Source organism: Pecten maximus, chromosome 10 (assembly GCF_902652985.1).
Source record: "Pecten maximus chromosome 10, xPecMax1.1, whole genome shotgun sequence".
Classification (NCBI taxonomy): domain Eukaryota; kingdom Metazoa; phylum Mollusca; class Bivalvia; order Pectinida; family Pectinidae; genus Pecten; species Pecten maximus.
The window spans coordinates 21,594,498-21,608,360 of NC_047024.1; the positions used below are offsets into that span (position 1 = coordinate 21,594,498).

Genomic DNA, 13,863 nt, shown 5'->3' on the forward strand with positions numbered 1-13,863 from the left:
TCTACTGGACAATGTCAAAGCCAAATATTTCAACCCTTTGATCCCATAGCTGATGTCAAGATCCTGTGATTTAATAGTTTGTGACTGGGCTCTATATGTTTATATATTTGATTACAATTTCCTGTGTTTAAATAGTTTTTGACATAGTCCTGTGCTCCAATAGTTGAAGACAATGTCCTGTGTTTATTGGTGGATAACAAGAATTGTAGCATTACTGTTGATAGCACGGCCTGTTTGCCTTTAGGTGATATAAACAAGGCCCTGTGCTGAATAATAATATTGACAAGGCCCTGTGTTCCAAGTGTCACAGACAATGTCCTGTGCTCTGTTGGTGGATCATAAATGAGACCCTGTGCTGTACTGTTAGACATTGATGCTCTGCATTCAATTGTTGATGTCAATGCCCTGTGCTCTTGTGGTTGATGTCACGCCCTGAGCTCCGTGTGTCAAGGCCCTGAGCTCTGCTGGTGGTTGACATGGCCATAGCTGTGCTCTGTGAAATACTGATCCACTCAGGCTACAGAGGCTGGGCTCCAGGTAGATCTGTCCTCAGTAGGCCACAGAGCAGCCCATGTCTCCAGCACCAACACATCAGTGCTCTCAGGTCGGGCTAGTTATTGATAAAATACTGATACACCTCGGAAAATTTATCATATTCAGAGAAGTTACAGGAATTAGACAGCCTTTCGCGGTAAGTGAACATAAGTTTTTTAATACAGTTATATCATATTATTTATTTTATTGTTCTCACTGAATGGTATAAAATGATAACTAGGAAAAATTGTACTGATACTACATTGCTATGTGAAAATGAGGTTGTGTCAGAAATAGAAATATATTTGAATTATAAGAGTGATTATCAATAGTAATTTACAATAATCTACATATCCTCTACTGTGGTTCACTTAAAGGATAGATCTTGGGTGATATTCAGCTGTACAATATTTGCCTCTGTACCGTTATAAACAAACATATCAATAATATTGGAAAAAACCTGAATACCCCTCAGCTGGTGTATCATAATTGTGTGATAGAGTTTCACATGTATAGGATAGAATGATTACTATCATATGTGTTGTTTATATTGAGTAGACAGTGGACATGGGTCTTCTATACAATGTAGCTAAATTGTTTGACAGTGGACAATTAAGGGTCTTCTATACATTGTAGCTAAATTGTTTGACAGTGGACAATTAAGGGTCTACTATACATTGTAGCTAAATTGTTTGACAGTGGACATGGATCTTCCATACAATGTAGCTAAATTGTTTGACAGTGGACATGGGTCTACTATACATTGTAGCTAAATTGTTTGACAGTGGACAATTAAGGGTCTTCTATACAATGTAGCTAAATTGTTTGACAGTGGATAAGAGTCTTCTGAACATTGTAGCTAAATTGTCTAACAGTTGATATCGGTCTTCTATACATTGTAGCTAAATTGTTTGACAGTGGACAAGGGTCTACTATACATTGTAGCTAAATTTAAATTGTTTGACAGTGGACATGCATCTTCTATACAATGTAACTAAATTGTTTGACAGTGGACATGCATCTTCTATACAATGTAACTAAATTGTTTGACAGTGGACATGCATCTTCTATACAATGTAACTAAATTGTTTGACAGTGGACATGCATCTTCTATACAATGTAACTAAATTGTTTGACAGTGGACATACATCTTCTATACAATGTAACTAAATTGTTTGACAGTGGACATGTGTCTTCTATGCAATGTAACTAAATTGTTTGACAGTGGACATACATCTTCTATACAATGTAACTAAATTGTTTGACAGTGGACATGCATCTTCTATACAATGTAACTAAATTGTTTGACAGTGGACATGGGTCTTCTATACAATGTAACTAAATTGTTTGACAGTGGACATGTGTCTTCTATGCAATGTAACTAAATTGTTTGACAGTGGACATACATCTTCTATACAATGTAACTAAATTGTTTGACAGTGGACATGCATCTTCTATACAATGTAACTAAATTGTTTGACAGTGGACATGCATCTTCTATACAATGTAACTAAATTGTTTGACAGTGGACATACATCTTCTATACAATGTAACTAAATTGTTTGACAGTGGACATACATCTTCTATACAATGTAACTAAATTGTTTGACAGTGGACATACATCTTCTATACAATGTAACTAAATTGTTTGACAGTGGACAATTAAGGGTCTTCTATACAATGTAACTAAATTGTTTGACAGTGGACATGGGTCTTCTATACAATGTAACTAAATTGTTTGACAGTGGACATGTGTCTTCTATACAATGTTACTGAAATGTGTGACACCACAATTGTCAACACAAGTCTTGTATGTATTTGTATGCATTTGGATGCTCTGAATGTCATGAATTATGTGTGTCTTTGTCATACGCACGTGTGCATAATGTCGTGTGCAGTAGACGTGAGAAATAGACCGTGGGAAAGTAATAAACAAGCCTTTTACTTCCTTCATGGTCTATTAGATTCACCATCCGGTACCTCTGTTACCTGGCACAACCTGATCCGTTGTTTCATCAATCTTTGATATTCATGGTTTTGATATGTAACACAGGTGACAGCTAGTTAGATTTGTAGTTAAAGTATGGTTTTAATTAATGATTTTTGTGTGAATGAGGGTATTGTTACATTTCACACGTGTAGGGAGAGATCCAATTCAATTTACATTGTTACCTTTCCGACAAGTATGTACATGGATGCATTTGATGGCATCGGACTATTGATTTTAATGAGCTGATATAAGCTATGACAATGACGCCCGTGATACCATTAAGTCTCCTCACACAGAATTTCCATAGAATGCTGATTGCACAATCATTTTAAATTTCCTTCCAATTCAGTAATAAATATTATCTATGCCAAGGTCTGCTTTGTACTCAATTTTCAATTTACTGCAGAACCTCAATAAAACGAGAGAAAAAAAAAGAAAAAAAGATATTGAACTTGTTCAATGAATCTAGTGTGAAATGGAACAGTTTTATTGTCCAGATTTTCATTAGAAAGAAAATGCATTTGTGAATATTAATAATAATTATCTTGATCAGGGCGTAGTCATGATCTAGATTTTAGTTAGTAGAAGATTTTTCAACAATTTGTGTCTGTTTTGCCAAAATTAGGAACATCTGACCAAAAAAATGTTAGAGAAATGAAATAACCTCATGCATTGAAGACTGAAAACTTCTGACTAACTGAAACATATTTCAATCTTTTAGTGTCTAATTTCAATATTTCATCTGAGGTGAGTTTGAAAAATATTGAAAAATTATCCAAAAAATCAAGAAATCAAATTTTAAAAGTAAAAGACTGCATGTGGCTGAAGAAAAGAACTTGAGTTGTTCTAATAAATTATGTATTGTAAACATTACCTGCAAAACGATTTGATGAGTCGACATATCAAATTGGGCTCTATGCGTGTGGCTGTGTGTTCAACTCCGGTTTCCGAAACATAACTCCAAAACTGTTTACGAAAACTTAATGAAACTTTGCACACACATAGCTGTTGTGGTCTAGTTATACCTTCTTTTGCTATGGAGTGCTATGTATTTTTTCTGGATTATCCTGTTACCATGGAAACGAATGATTATAAACCTAAATATCATGCTTTATACAAATAACCTAATACATACATGCGTGAATAGTTTCCATTTCTTTAGCGGGGCACAGGGATATTGTTGACTACATTTTCTTGTTATCATTATTAGTCCCCTACCAGTGAATCCAGAGGGATTATAGGTTTCCTCCCTGTCCGTCTGTCCGTACGTCCGTTTGTCATTCTGTCCATCCAGTTTCCCGTAATTTTCTCAGCCATGCTTCAAGGTATGTTGGCGAAAGTTGGTATGTAACTTAAGTATGAATAGTTACAGATCAAGTTTTAGTTGGAGTTTTTTCCATCAAGGTCAAGGTCACTTACTATTTTTAGCGGTAGCCGGTAGGAGACATGTATTGCTTTAACAGTACCTACCTTGCTTGTTATGTTGTAATCAGAATGGCTTGTTAACCCAGAAAAGGTTATAAGAGCCTACAAAATGGTGTGTAAAATTATGATTTTAATGTAATCAACATCAAGCAAAAAATGTTTATCGGAAAATTTCGATGTTGGCACACTTACATACCTTTATTAAGTTTGATTATTAAGTTTGAGTAGATAAATGTAGCTTTGGTTAGAAGGTGAAATGAATAAAACATTCAAATTAATTACCATACATCTTTTTTATATGAACATGTTCCAACATGTCAAGAAAATGAAGAAAAAACCTCTTTGGTACAAATTTCAAATTGAGACTCTTTAAATGGGAAGCATGTCATTGTGTTTGCTAACAATTTGTCTTTTTTTGTCCAAACTATTTTGTTTTAAATTTTGTGACAGAGTGAGTTATTTGCAGTAATAATACAAATGGAAAGAGAGCCTCCTATCCATTACTGTTCCATAGGAATTTTTAGTTTAGTTTCCTAACATTATTGCTGTAGCTAAAGGTAATTAAGGACCTAGAACCCTGACAGCAAATTGCTCTGCCAGGTCCAGAATGAGGCTCTGAGGTTAATTGTATTTACTGTTATTCCATACCAAAGGAAGATGAAGTCTGTTTTTCTAGACTCTGTTCTTCTGTCCATCTCATGGTCTCAATTGTCAGCCATTGGGGTAATTGAAAGCCTTGCTCATAACATTTATGAATCATGATAATTTTTTAGTCATACATATAGGTCAATGTGATTTGGGGACTCAAATCATAGCTATAAGTTCTGGTAGATCTTGGACTTCCTGCATGATAATTTTATGAGTCAAAGGTCAAGGTCATTGTGGCTTAAAATGGTACAATGTGTTTGGGATAGACCATGGGCTACATGTATAATCTTTTTGGATTCCAAGTTCATAACGATCACCAAGGCTTTAAACATTGAAATATTTTCAGGATAGAGCTTGAACTTTAATATATTTTAAGTCTTAGGTCAAAGCCATTGGGGCTTGAAGCATTGAAATATGTTCTGGATAGAGCTTGAACCTTTATAATTTTTGAGTCAAAGGTCAAGGTCATTGGGGCTTGAAATACTGAAATATGTTCTGGATATAGCTTGAATCTTGATAATTTTTGAGTCAAAGGTCAAGGTCATTGGGGCTTGAAATACTGAAATATGTTCTGGATAGAGCTTGAACCTTTATAATTTTTGAGTCAAAGGTCAAGGTCATTGGGGCTTGAAATACTGAAATATGTTCTGGATATAGCTTGAATCTTGATAATTGTAGAATCTAAGGTCGAAAGGTCATTGGAGCTTGAAACATTGAAAAAAATTCTGAATAAGGCTTGTATCATTATTTTGCAGAAATTTTACATTGATATAGCTAGACATATTAACTACTGTTATGTGCAATGGAAAAAAATTGAAATAAGTACCATCAAACATATTTTTATCGTGCCGTGATATGCATTGTTATGCCTATCCTTCTTAAACTTCTCAAACACCCACTCAAACAGTGATCTGATGGTTGCAGAGTCTTAGTTCAGAGACCGGTAGTTATTACGAAGGTGAGAACGCAGAAGTGTTTGTGTTAAAAGGTCAAAGATTTGTGACTTGTTCATTGAAAATGCATTACAGACTTTAAGTGATGAAGGTATAATCTTACGTGTCAAGTTTCATTGGTGTATGTATACCCACGTCAGGGACATGAACCAGGAAAACTTAACAAAGAGGTACTTCAGTATAAATTGGAAACTTAATTTCTATCGGATTCAGCTAATAGTTTAAGGATTTCACTCAATTTACTCTCCTAATCTCGTAATCGCTGTGAGCCCTATCTGTTCGGGATGTGAAAGCTAAAAGAAGCTAAAAGTTACTGTGATTCAGTACTTTGAAATATATTCAGGAATATGACTATTTTGACAAGTATTTTAAACAAACTTTGAATGTCTCCACATTATTGATGAGGTATTAATTTGATTCATTCTGGGGTCAAAAGTTCCAAATGCTTTTATTTCAATAAATTTTGTGAACCATAATGTGAACTATTTTTGCCTGCTCTTAAAAACCTTTCATAGACATTAGAGCCTAATCAAAATTAAACAATTCTCAGTTCACAGTTAATGAGAAACAATGAGGACCTTGAAATAGGAGAAGATATAATGTATATACCACTTATCAATGTGACTGTCTGTTCATCATATAACCTTTCAGACTGGTTTGACATTGTTAATGTTCTTGGACATGTTGACCTTGATGGATAGTTTTGACTTTGTCTGACCACTTGACCTTGTTGGACTGATTGTTTGACAGGTTGACATTGTTGGACTATTTGACCTTTTCCACCTTGTATAGGTTTGACCTTTCTTGAGTGGTTCACCGTGTTAGACTGGTTCACCTGGTATAAGTTTGACCTTGTTGAACTGGTTCACCTGGTATAGATATGACCTTGTTGGACTGGTTCACCTGGTATAAGTTTGACCTTGTTAGACTGGTTCACCTGGTATAGGTTTGACCTTGTTAGACTGGTTCACCTGGTATAGGTTTGACCTTGTTAGACTGGTTCACCTTGTATAAGTTTGACCTTGTTAGACTGGTTCACCTGGTATAGGTTTGACCTTGTTAGACTGGTTCACCTGGTATAGGTTTGACCTTGTTGGGCTGGTTCACCTTGTATAAGTTTGACCTTGTTGGACTGGTTCACCTTATAGCTTTGACCTTTCTTGATTGGTTAACCATGTTGAACTTGTTCACCTTGCATAGATTTGACCTTGTTGGACTGGTTCATCTTGCATAGATTTGACCTTGTTAGACTGGTTCATCTTGCATAGAGTTGACCTTGTTGGACTGGTTCACCTGGTATAGGTTTGACCTTGTTAGACAGGTTCACCTTGTATGGGTTTTACCTTTTTGGACAGGTTCACCTTGCATAGGTTTGACCTTGTTGGACTGGTTTACCTTGGTTGACTGGTTGAACTATTTGGACAGATTGACCTAATTGAACTTGTTGGACCTGGTATATGCTTGTCTTTAGAATCTGTCCCTGGCATCATTTTGTTCTTTGAATTTTACTTTTGATAACAAATTATGTAATGTTTGATAACAAATTATGTAATGTTTGGGACGTTGCCAAGTATACATAGACAAATTGTTGGGGATTGTTCTATTTGTCATTTATCTTCATTTTACCTATATATTATCAGCATGAGAAATCCTTGGGGATAGTTCAGGTTATTTCATTTCATCTTTTATCTCGGATGAGAAGTCCTTGGATGAGGTTAAGGATTGATATGTATTATTCAGCTCAGGGGACTTTTTCAGAATATTTGAAGAGTTGAACAGTGTGGTAATTGGTTTGTCAATGTTTGCAACACATTTCAATGGATCACAAGGGGAAAATCCTATTGCTTAATTCATACAAATGGCATTGATTTGATAAAAAAAAAAACAAAAAAAAACACATGCTGTGATTTGTCAAAGGCTTGCTCAATATTGATTGAGGGTTACATTTTACGAGCCGTGATCTTAACGGTGAAACATTTACATAAGAAATGGGAGAAATAAATCTTCACACAATTATTTGTCGATTGATAAAAATAAAATCTGATGTTGAATCACTTCCTGCTTTTGTTGGACTGTTTTCTCCTTCTGATCCAACTAATCATCAATTTCCCCTTTGTGGAGTAACATTTTGTTTCTTCATTGCGATTTGCAGTCCTGCCAGTTGTAATGTGTTATTTGTTTTGATAGGATGATATAGAAGCACATGATTTAATTTCATATCTCATTATGATTAGCTGTTCTTGTGATGATATGTTGTTTTGATTGGATGATATAGAAGAATATAATCTAGTTTCTTCATGATGATTGGCTGTTGTTGCCAGATTATGTGTTCTTTGTTTTGATTGGATAGTGTAGATTTAGCCTTTAATCAAATTTCATCCTCCATTGTGATTGGCTGTTCTTTTCAAGGAAAGTGTTATTTGTTTTGATTGGATGCTTAGGAAGCATCTAATCTAATTTCTTCATTGTGATTGGCTGTTCTTGTGGTGGAATGTGCTCTTTGTTTTGATTGGATGCTTTAGAAGCATATTATCTAACTTCTTCATTGTGATTGGCTGTTCCTGTTATGGAATATGTTCTTTGTTTTGATTGGATGATATAGAAGCATATAATCAAATTTCTTCATTGTGATTGGCTGTTCTTGTCATGGAATGTGTTCTTTGTTTTGATTGGATGATGTAGAAGCATCTAATCTAATTTCTTCAGTTTGATTGGCTGTTCTTGTCAAGGAATGTGTTGTTTGCTTTGATTGGATGCTTAAGAAGCATCTAATCTAATCTTTTCTTTGTGATTGGCTTTTTTTGTCATGGAATGTGTTCCTTGTTTTGATTGGGAACTTAGGAAGTATAATAGTCTAATTTCTTCATTGTGATTGGCTGTTCTTGTCATAGAATGTGTTCTTTGTGTGATACGATGCTTTAAAATAAAAGAAAATCCAATTTCTTCATTGTGATTGGGTAGCATGTTTTAACCATGATATGTGCTCTTGTATTAGAAGTATAATATGATTTAATTATTTCATCCTTTGAGATGGGAGTTTTTGCCTGATGTAATTACTGTTTTAGTTGCGTAATGCTGAACTCATTCTGCTTCCTGCGGAGCTTTTACCTTTGGTAATAGAATCTTTTCTTGTTCCAATCTTATGTATTGTTCTCATGTAGGGACCACAGAACCAAATCAAAAATAGAATGTGGGTTTTCCCCGTTTGGGCAGAAGATTTAATAGGAAGGTGAATACATCGGGGCCTACTGATTGGATATTAAGGTGAGAGAAATTTCCAAAGTTTTAATATGTGGGTCGGGCAATACATATAGATGTAAAATATATAGAAAAACAGTTATTTTTTTGCTAGCCTGTTTTTGTCAGGGGGAGGTAAGTAAGTGTGTATTTTGTTGTTAATTTATGGGAAATCATTTGGTTCGGTGGTCCCTGTATTGACTGTTAAATGGTCTCCTTATGGATTTTGATATTTTCCTAGTTGATCCATTGGCCATGGTTTGGATGTATTTACTGTTCAATGAAAACTACACCTTAAAATATTACCTTAACCAAACAGAGAAAAGATAAAGAGTGAAAAAATCATGATGAAAATCAAAAGATCAACAATTATCATAATGCCAAATTTGATGTAAGAAATATTCTGTATGGACTACGTATATAGGTTTCATCACGGTCCACCTTCTACGTATGTGCAAACAAATGTATGTAATGCCAAAGTGTTTGTCCGCGATGTAGCATCCTCATTCTTTGAGGGATTTTGATATTATATGATATTTATTATGATATCTCGGACAAGTTTGAGTTTCAGGGTTTTTGGGTCAAGGTCACTGTTTTTTAGAGGGGGCCAGAAGGGCCCCCCAGGACATATATTATTTTTGCAATATCCAGTATGCTTTTTCCTCTGTAAAAGGAACGGGTCGCTGTGGCTTGTATATAGTGTTAAATAAAGTCCCCTGTCACTCAGCTGACGGAGCATGCTTCTTTGGCTCAGGAGGTAGAGCCATGGCTTATCACGCTGGAGACCTGGGTTCGATTTCTGTCACAGGAACTTGGTAGGAATGTGTTTTCCCCTGTTCTTTTACATTGGTGCTCAACTAAAATCCGATGGTGGTGGTATTTAGAGTCTCGGGTTGAGATTTGGAAAATCTCAAGAAAAACAAGGGGAGTATAGTGTAAAAGGAATGGGTCGGTGTGGCTTGTACATAGTGTTACTCTGCTGATGGAGTATGCTTCTTTGTTAGAACCATGGCTTATTACGCTGGAGACCCTGGTACGATTCCTGTCAGGGCACTTGGCAGAAATGTGATTTTCTTTGTTCTTTTACACCTATATAATGTAAAATAATCCTAACTTCTTCAGTAACCTTTCTTTATTGTCACATATGACTCTTATTCAGTTTATATCTTTTAAATTGTGGATAAACGTCTTTTACCGGTATATCATATTAAAAAAAATTACAGATAAAAATTACGAATGTCAAACAGAGTATTGGCAAATGTGTTGTAGTTTTCTGCTTTAGTTAAGATCTTTTTACCCAATATCCCATCATCACAATACAACTTTAATACATCTTCTCCCAGGAGAGTTATTTACGGTGTTAGAAATATTCTCCAACAATCTTGTTGAATTAAGAGTCCATTTTACATGGGGTTCTAGCCAACCAAATTAACGTAAAACTTCACCACTTAAATGATGACGCTTCCCTGCTTTGTGATCAGGTCTCCGCTCTCCTTTTTTTTGCATTAGATGTTTTTCTGGCATCAAACTAGATCAAGCTGTAGGAGATTGGAGGTGTTTAACGCCCTACTGGCATTTAAATCGAATAAAACCCTACAAATCAGCTCTCCTATAACAAGTAAGTCATGGTGCAATACAGTTTTTATTCTTTAAAGATTATTAAAGTTAAATGATTATAAACATGATGTGATGTATACAATTTCGTGGGATCATCCATGTCTTTCTCAACAAACTTGATGATTTATGATGGTTTCCAGATATCACAAGTCAAGTTCCTTGGGACCTTTCCATGGTGACCTTGAGAAACAGGAGTAATTTAGCCATAGTGAGAAACTGATGCAGCAGGAAATCTTGTTAATTTCTCCATATCAAGTCATTTATACCAAAAAACTATACACACATACATGTGTGAACTTTATCTACTAAATCTACAAAGATTAGTAGAAATAAAAGTGTTTATTTCTGTCTCCGAATTGTGCGACTGACACAAGTCAGAGTGATTATGTCTGGAGGGGAAATTTCGATGTCTTCTGATCAACTAAGAGGTTTTTCTTTCCTGACCAAAGATGACATATTTGTCTGGTCTGGTGTCCTTGCCCTCCAGGGTGATATAACTGTACCAGATCAGAGGAATCTAGGGATGTAGAGTATAGAACAATATCAAGGTCTTGGATACTTAGTTGTTCAAACAACAGACATGTTATAGGGTACCTCCTCTGAGGGTACTTATGTAGACATGTGAGGGCACTGTGGTGGACATGTGTGGGCACTGTGGTGGACCTGTGATGTAGACATGTGAGGGTACTAATGTACACATGTGAGGGCACTGTGGTGGACATGTGAGGGTACTGTGGTGAACATGTGAGGGCACTGTGGTGGACATGTGAGGATACTAATGTAGACATGTGAGGGCACTGTGGTGGACATGTGAGGGTACTTTGGTGGACATGTGAGGGTACTTATGTGGACATGTGAGGGCACTGTGGTGGACATGTGAGGGTACTAATATAGACATGTGAGGGCACTGTGAGGGTACTAATGTGGACCTGTGATGTAGACATGTGAGGGTACTAATGTAGACATGTGATGTAGACATGTGAGGGTACTAATGTAGACATGTGATGTAGACATGTGAGGGTACTAATGTAGACATGTGATGTAGACATGTGAGGGTACTAATGTAGACATGTGATGTAGACATGTGAGGGTACTAATGTAGACATGTAATGTAGACATGTGAGGGTACTAATGTAGACATGTGATGTAGACATGTGAGGGTACTAATGTAGACATGTGATGTAGACATGTGAGGGTACTAATGTAGACATGTAATGTAGACATGTAAGGGTACTAATGTAGACATGTGATGTAGACATGTGAGGGTACTAATGTAGACATGTGATGTAGACATGTGAGGGTACTAATGTAGACTTGTAATGTAGACATGTGAGGGTACTAATGTAGACATGTGATGTAGACATGTGAGGGCACTGGTGGACATGTAAGGGTACTAATGTAGACATGTGATGTAGACATGTGAGGGCACTGTGGTGGACATGTAAGGGTACTAATGTAGACATGTGATGTAGACATGTGAGGGCACTGTGGTGGACATGTAAGGGTACTAATGTAGACATGTGAGGGCACTGTGGTGGACATGTAAGGGTACTAATGTAGACATGTAATGTAGACATGTAAGGGTACTAATGTAGACATGTGATGTAGACATGTGAGGGTACTAATGTAGACTTGTAATGTAGACATGTGAGGGCACTAATGTAGACATGTGAGGGCACTGTGGTGGTCATGTGAGGGTACTAATGTAGACATGTGAGGGTACTAATGTAGACCTGTGAGGTAGACATGTGAGGGTACTAATGTAGACCTGTGAGGGTACTAATGTAGACATGTGAGGGTACTAATGTAGACATGTGATGTAGACATGTGAGGGTACTAATGTAGACATGTGATGTAGACATGTGAGGGTACTAATGTAGACATGTGATGTAGACATGTGAGGGTACTAATGTAGACCTGTGAGGTAGACATGTGAGGGTACTAATGTAGACCTGTGAGGTAGACATGTGAGGGTACTAATGTAGACATGTAATGTAGACATGTGAGGGTACTAATGTAGACATGTAATGTAGACATGTGAGGGTACTAATGTAGACATGTGAGGGTACTAATGTAGACCTGTGAGGTAGACATGTGAGGGTACTAATGTAGACATGTGATGTAGACATGTGAGGGTACTAATGTAGACATGTGAGGGTTCTAATGTAGACATGTAATGTAGACATGTGAGGGCACTGTGGTGGACATGTAAGGGTACTAATGTAGACATGTGATGTAGACATGTGAGGGTACTAATGGGGAATATGAAGGCACTTAAATGAAAATCTGGTCTATGATATGTGATATGTATTGGATACGTTGCAGTACCATTGTATTACATTACTAAGTAGGCCTATGTTGACTTGACTGTAGAACTCTGGTAAAGTGTTATAGTTTCTCTATCCCAGCTGTAATGAAATTATATTAGTTCTTGGTATACAATGTAGTGATGACATATTGACTAGGATCTGACACTATTGTTTAAAGACAATAGAATGTCCTTATCCCCCATAAACCTACAGGTGATTGGTATATATGGGGGAAAAAAATCTTAATCTACAATTTAAACAGTTAGTTTTCAAAAACATCGACCAAGTAGAATAATTGTTTACTTCTGCGAGACAATAACAGATGCTGATCTATTATTTAGACACTAGAGATTCTATCGATGATAAAATGATAATTCAATTATATTGTGTAACATTTTGATGATGTCAGCTTTTGGAATGGAACTGATTTTTTTTCTCCATGCCAGTTTCTAACAGCCATATTTACTCTTGCAATCAGTAATATATATACTGAAACGAAAAAGAAACGCAACATGGAAAATTGTGATTAATTTTGTATTAAATATACATATCTGTATAAAAATCGCGGAAATAAACATGCACCCTGCCTAACACCCATACCAATCTTCAAAATCACCCAAGTGTGACTAGAGACCTATGCACTTCCGGCGCGGTAAAAACATCAAAAACCGTGCCTGTACAAACATATGCGTTCTTTTTCATTCAAACCAGTATCAATTCATCACTAACATTGAGCCACATCATCGCCAATACTTTTGCAAACAATAATTCCTTTTACAATTATGCCACGGTTATCAAAGGTTGATAGAGGACGTGCTATAGCGATGCTTCTGGCAGGGAACACGCAACTTCACGTCGCTCGACAATTCAGAGTTCACAAATCGACTATTAGTCGATTAGTTTCACGTCTTAACGCAACAGGAAGAGTCGATGACCAGCCGAGATCAGGACGTCCACGCGTAACGTCGCGACGTCAAGACCGGGTTCTTAGGTTGGCACACCTGCGTAACAGGAGATTAACGGCCGCTGAAACGGCAAGGAATACGATTGGTAATCATAACCGTCGAATTCATCCCCAAACAGTGATCAACAGACTGCGTGAGGCTAATTTGCGTGCAAGGCGACAGTACGTTGGTTTACCACTAACACC

General features: G+C 36.5%; 1 protein-coding gene across 1 annotated transcript in view; it reads left to right on the top strand.

Moving 5' to 3' along the window:
- Positions 1–574: 574 nt before the first annotated feature.
- The window catches only part of LOC117336254, a 237,161-nt gene continuing 223,872 nt past the window's right edge, over positions 575–13,863 (top strand). The window contains exon 1 of the mRNA XM_033896729.1: positions 575–691. The gene's annotated coding sequence lies outside the window, so the exon portion shown is untranslated. The remainder of the gene's footprint in view (positions 692–13,863) is intronic.